Raw genomic sequence first — 7,341 nt, 5'->3', positions numbered from 1 at the left:
TAAGTACTCTAGTGATGAAGTTGAAGCAACACTTGGGAGCAACGTTACACTGAGCATGCAGTCTTCAAGTCGCTAATGAACCGTGATGCTAAAAGGAATGTAAACCAATTCAACAGGATTTGCTCAATTAAATGACAGCCATCCCCATTGTTTGGAATATGTCTTTCAGGAGTGTTATGGAACTCCCATTATGAACTTTATTTAGCAGGCATTTCGACGAAGCTTTGGCGTCATCAAGCAGGAGAAGAAGGAGACAGTGACTCTCATAAAAATAAAGGGAAGAGGCAGACATTCAGAAAAGCAATCTCAAAACTAAGATCCCCTTCACACTACATATTTATAACAGTACGGTTCTGCTTTAACTGCCATGGATACATCCTATAGAATCCTGCATGTGTATTGTGTGACTTCAAGTTGTTTCCAACTTGCGGCAACCCTAAGGTGAACATATCATGGGGTTTTCCTAGCAAGATTTGTTCAGAGGAGGTGCCATTCTCTTTCCCTGAGGCTGAGAGTATGTGACTTACCCAAGGTCACTCACTGGGTTTCATGGCGGAGCTGGGAATTGAACCCTGGTCTCCAGAGTTGTAGTCTAACACTCGAATTACAATGCCACACTGGTTGCAATATATCACTGTATAGCATATATCATACAGTGCCACACTGGTTGCAATATATCATTTGAGGAAGCACTAGAGCTCTCCAACTGGGAATTCCAAATGCTCCTCCTTAAATGTGTAAATCCTTTTCTAGACATCTTTCTGGAACACCTCTGAGGGATGGATGACCTTCTTTGTAGACTAACAATAGTGTATAGTTGTGTACATTGTGGAAAGAGCGCTCAGGAAATGTACAGTAGTTCTCAGTCTTTGTTTGGAACAAACAACATTCCTTGTTTGGAAGGGATGTCATATTGAGGATGGAGCGAGCTTGTTTTCTGCTGCTCCAGAGACTAGGACATGGAGCAACGGATTCAAAATACAGGAGAAGAGGTCCCACTTAAACCTTAGGAAGAACTTCCTGATGATGAGATCTGTTGGACGGTGGAATAAAATGCCTTGGAAAAAGTCTCCTTCTTTGGAGGTCTTTACACAGAGGCTGGATGACCATCAGTTGAAAATGTTTTGATCATGTCCTTGGGGCCTTTTCCAGTTCTATGTTTCTATGGTTCTACTATGAGCTTCTAGAATACCTGACAATTTGTGGGAGCAGAGGTCTGAAACATCTGAACAAGGACATGATCAAAACCTCTTCAACCGATGGCCATCCAGCCTCTGTGTAAAGACCTCCAAAGAAGGAGACTCTTTCCAAGGCATCTTATTCCACCATCCAACAGATCTCATCATCAGGAAGTTCTTCCTAAGGTTTAGGTAGGATCTCCTTTCCTGTATCTTGAAGCCATTGCTCCATGTCCTAGTCTCTGGGGCAGCAGAAAACAAGCTCGCTCCATCCTCAGCATGACATCCCTTCAAACCAAGGAATGTTTGTTCCAAACAAAGGCATGTTTTCTTCCATTTGTCCCCATGTTTTCAGTTCTGGAGTGAGAACATTTCTTCCATATGCTTCCATCGGACAGACGCATGGATGGTGGCGATAGGGTTTCCCTTCACTGTTATGACTCCATTGACATGGATCCCTATATGGATCCCTCTTCCCTTTCAGAAGGGTCCTTGTGAAGGTTTCTTTTTTGGAGGTTAGAATAGCATTTAGAGTTTCGGAAGGTCCTCAACGTGGTTTTAATTTGCTCGCCTTGTTTTTTAAAGACTTGTGTTGGAAAGGAGAGAACAGAATTGGACGATCCTGCCTGAAGAGTTAACACGGTCACTTGGCTGATTTTCTAAAAAGCTGCGCCAAACGTTACAGCACCAAATAACAGTGCTCCGAAGATTGGTCCGCACAACATAATAATTTTAATCTTCCACTCAATACAACTGGTACTTTATGGCTAAATATAGAGCTGTAATGGTGGACTATCTGATAGAGGAGGCCAAGAAATATTCAGCCCCAGCTTTAATTGCAGGATGAAACTGCTTAAGGTTTATTGCGTGGTTCTTGGGGCTCGACGTTGAGGTAGAGAGGACTTCAGCGCTTACCGAAAATCTGGACACTGTCAAAAAGCCTTTGTTGCTGTCCCATTCCCCCCCCCCCCCATGCATTTCTATGGTCAAATCTTGATTATTAGGAGCGCACTAAATGCATCGATTTGATACCACTTTAAGGAAAACTTTGAATAGGTTGTTTGGTGAAGTGCATAGAATGATATTCTAGAACAGTGGTCCTCAAAGTCACCTTGTTGACTTATGGCAACACCATGAATTTACTAGGTTTTTCTTTGGCAAGGAGTACTCAGAGGTTGCCTTTCTTTGAAATAGAGCCTGGTATTTCTTGGTGGTCTCCCATCAGAGTGCTAACCAGGGCTGAGCCTTCTTAGCATTTCTGACTCACAATGATTTAACAACAGCGGTGTCAAAATATGACTCCCCTCCCACCTAAAATTATTCTGGCGAAAGGAAGATAATGCATTGATAACTACGAGGCTGTTGGAAAAGCCCAGTTTGAGTACTTAAAATGAATTCCCAGATTCAGAATTCTTTACATTATTTAATTTCTAATGACACACTTTGATTCTAATTAGTGGACTTATTAGTGGACTCGATTCTAATTAGTCGAATTAGCGGACCTATCTCCAACTCAGGTTCAGCACCATGGAGAGTGTTTTTAAACTTATCTATCTATCTATCTATCTATCTATCTATCTATCTATCTATCTCAGCGGTTCTCAACCTGTGGGTCGTGACCCCTTTGACTCTTTCACAGGGATCACCTAAGACCCTCAGAAAACACATATCTTTGATGGTCTTAGGAACCAAGACACCGCTTCTCTATGGTTGAGGGTCACCACAACATGAGGAACTGTATTAAAGGATTGCGGCATCAGGAAGGTTGGGAACCACTGATCTATCTATTTAATTTATTATTATTATTATTATTATTATTATTATTATTATTATTAATATATTTATATGTTTTAATATTGTTGTACTGTTTTTAAATTGTGTTCTTTTATACTTGTTGTTAGCCGCCTTGACTTTGGGAGAAAGTACAATATTATTATTCTGATGGGACACAGGGCAGGGGCCCTCCAGCAGATATACCTTGGGAAGAATAGTGCCTTGAAATAGTGCCTTGGGTAGCTGTGTTTGGTGAGAATAGCTCCTTCGACTATCTGAACCCCAAGTGGTTGGTCATGACTAGCATCTTGAATTCGGACCAGGAAAGTATTGGCATCTTTAGTGCAATGTTTTAAAGCTGATGTAACATGAGTTCAGCTCTCCCATGGCTGCTGCTCTCTTTTCTTTCTCCCTCCTTAAATCCCAAAAGCCAAGCCTTGCCTTCGGCTGAGGAGGTGGTGGCAAGGGCCTTCTAGAAGAAAAGGCTGATAAAGAGCGGAGGGCAGTGGAGAGAGGAGGCCAAGGGGGGGGGAACGTGACAGGAGAAGGAGGTGGTGGAAGCATGGAGCACCTGTCAAGGCCTCTTGAAGGCTTAGCCGAGTGCTGACAGACAAATGGTGAGATGAATCAGGCGCCACTGCAGGCCAAGGAGGCTGAGATGTGGCTTTCATCTCTGGCTGCTGGAGCAGCTTGGGGAGAGGCGAGAGATGTACGCTTGTCTGTGTGTGGTCAGAAGGCTCTTCCAGGTGGAGATGAGCAAAGCCTGGCTACAATCTTCTTCTCCTTTTTGGACTACAACTCCCAGAACTCCCCTGGGAGAGGATGAAGATGAAGAGTCCATGTTGCTAGCCTAAGGGACTTGCTGAGCTGTGAAATGGTCCTGGACCTCACTGGTGATGATGATGATGCATCCACACTGCACCATTATAGCAGACTTGTATAATGGTGCAGAGTGGATACATCATCATCATCACTGATGGGGTACAGGACCATTTCATAGCTCAGCAAGTCTCTTAGGGCCCAAACAGACACCCAAAATAAAGCTGTTTCAAGTCACTTTGGAGGTATGTTGTTTAAATGATGCATGCGTCCTAAGAGTCCAGAAGCCACACCAAAGCCATGCTCCGGTCCTAAGGAGTGGAGCGCAGCTTTGGCGCAGCTTCTGGCAGCTTAAGATGCCTGTGTCATTTAAACAGCATGCCTCCAAAGTGACCCGAAGCAGCTTTATTTTGCCCTGTCTGTTCAGGCAATGTGTGTTTATATTTATGCTCACTGTATGTGTGTTTATATTTATGCTCACTGTATATCCCACCTCCAAGACACACAGCAGGGAAAAAGATCTAGTTTGAGACCCCTTGCCTCCATGCTATGGAAGCTTGGGAATTGCAGTTTGTTGTGGCCCCAGAGCTTTCTGAGAGATGTCTCACCAAACTACAAATCCCAGGATTCCACAGCACAGAGCCCTGGCAGTCAAAGCAGTGTCAAACTGGATAATTTCTGTAGTGCGGATGCAGCCTGAGCCATCTTCAGAGAAGAAACCCAGCATGGATTAGGACTCTGTGACTTGAAGGCACACAACACACAACAACAGCAAGAATCTTTGGAGACAGCACAATCAAAGCAGATTATTATTAATATTAATATTAAAGTAGTGCCTGTTTTCCTTTTGAAACTCTGGGTTTCTACCTATATAAATAAGATTATTATTATTATTATTATTATTATTAATTATTATTATTTTCCTTCCTGGGCCTGATGGGGGCTAAAGCAAGGAGACCTTTGAAAGAGCCATCCTTTTTGCTCTCCGAAACTGTCTAGTCTGGAAATGCACAGTTTTAGAGGCAGCAACAGAAGAAGAAGAAGGGAAGGGAAAGAAGAAGGAAAAGGAGGAGGAGGAGGAGGAGAAAAATCAGGCCATGCTAGTGGTCTGTTTGTAATCTCATCCCCCTTTTCATTAACATAAACACGACTTTAACCCAAATATACAGGGCCACCTACCAAGTTGAGGGAACTGATGGAGAGAGAAAGAGAAAAACACACAGAGAGAGTTTCTCTGCCATGGCTTTGGGACTGGATGAAGGATATCCATGGCTCCATCCGCACTGCAGAAATAATCCAGTTTGACACCGCTTTAGCTGCCCTGGCTATTGTGTGTTCTGTATAGCCTGGAAATGGTACTTTTGTGAGACATTTAGCCTTCTCTGTTGAACTACAGCAATTGTAGCTTTGCTGCAGGGATCCAAATACTTGGGCTGCACTGGACTCAGATCCCAGCTATCAGTCCTTCCTTCCTTCCTTCCCTGGGACTGACTTTCTCCAGATCCCAGATATTAATTTCCACCATCCTCTTTCGGAGGAGTAATACTTCACCTTGATCCAGAACAGATATCTTCTTGCACAAGAGTATACAAAATAGAAGGGAAAAATTAATTTCCAGGGATTTGTTCTATATTAATATTTCTTGGTTGGGAAGAAGAGTGTTTCCTGCTTTGTTTCACTCCAAGGTCCCAGAAGGAAGGATGCAACTCTGGACCTGTTTAGATCAGCAGGTGCCTCCTGCAATTTGTAATCCCTCTCTAGTCCCAATCCACACTGCAGGAATAACCTGGTTTGAGACCGCTTTAGCTGCCCTGGCTCGGTCTTGGGAATTGTGGGTTAGTTTTGCACCAGAGAAGGCTAAGTGTCTCATAAAACTATAGCTCTCAGAATTCTGACTTCAAGCAGCCTAAAACTGGGTTATTTCTGCAGTGTGGATTGGACCTCTGCTCATATCTCCAGAGAAATAAAGTCTTAACACTGCAGAAATAATCCAGTTCGAGACCGTTTTACCTGCTCTGGCTCAGTCCTGGGAATTGTAGTTTATTTTTGCACTAGATCCCTTTGATAGAGAAGGCTAAATGTCTCATAAAACTACAGTTCCCAGAATTCCCTAGCATTCAGCCAGGGCAGTTTAAGCGGTCTCAAACTGGATTATTTCTGCAGTGCAGATGCATGGTGTTCGACACCACTTTAAATGCGGTAAGGCATCCTGGGGTTTGTAGTTTTACCAGGTCTTTTGTAGTCATCAGACTACAAATCCCAGCATTCTGTAGGATGAAGCCATGGCAGGGGAAAAGTGGTGTCAAACTGCATTATTTCTACCGTGTAAATGCATCCCTTGTCTCCACTTTTCCAGGGATTCAGCCCCATGGGAATCAGACCCAGGAAACGGGGATAACATGGCATTTTATATGTTAAATTAAATTAAATTAAATTAAATATAAAATATAAAATATAAAAATTAAAGATGGCAAGTTTTCCAGCTTCGCAAAAAGTGGACTATTTCCCTTCAGGATATTGCAGCCTGGAAGTGCGTTTCCCCACAAAAACAAACCCTCAGAGCTCGAAAAAGTTACTTTTTGGGTGAATTGCAAAACCCGAGTTTAGGGTTAGGCTTCAGCACCTTGGACAGTAACTCTCGAATTCATAGTAAAACCCAGAGCAGATTCAGAGACTCTCCGGAACTCCCGTCTTTTGCGTGATTTGTCAAAAGTAACTTTGCCAAGTTGTGTCAAAAACGAAGCATGCTCGTTATTTCAGGTTTCCTTTATGGACAGTGCGTTCTGGATATTCGCTGCTGTATATTCGTTCAGTTCTTTTGCAGCCCTTCGGAGGCTTTGCTTTGCAACTAGTATTCGTGTGTGTGTGTGTGTGTGTGTGTGTATACATATTATATATATATATAAAATTTTATATATATATATATATATATACACACACACACACACACACACACATATATATATATTTTATTTAAAATAAGACATATATATATATATATATAATATATATTATATTGTGTGTATATACATATATACACAATATATATCTTTTATTTAAAATTGTGTGTATATATCTATATCTATCTATATATATAGATATAACATTTTGTTTGTTTATGTGTGTATACACATATACATAAACACATACACATACATATATATATTATTTAAAATAATATATAATAGTGTATATATTGTGTGTATACACACACACACATATATCTTTTATTTAAAATTGTGTGTGTGTGTGTGTGTGTGTGTATATATATATATAATATTTTGTGTATACACACACACATATATATCTTTTATTTAAAATTGGGTGTGTGTGTGTGTGTATATATATATATATATATATATATATATATAATATTTTGTGTGTACACACACACAGTCTTTTATTTCAAATGCCCAGTTAACTAGAAAAGGTAGCAAAAGGCTCAATGCAAAGCAAAGGGGATGCAATGAGATTTCTTTCTCTCCTTAGAACCAGACAAAGAGGAGGGCAAAGAAACTCAGAACTCTCACATTTCGGGGTCCCTTCCCACTCAGTCCTCGGTTGGACCCCA

Source organism: Sceloporus undulatus, chromosome 8 (genome assembly GCF_019175285.1).
Source record: "Sceloporus undulatus isolate JIND9_A2432 ecotype Alabama chromosome 8, SceUnd_v1.1, whole genome shotgun sequence".
NCBI classification, from domain to species: Eukaryota; Metazoa; Chordata; class Lepidosauria; order Squamata; family Phrynosomatidae; genus Sceloporus; species Sceloporus undulatus.
Note: the sequence above shows the minus strand (reverse complement) of the source record.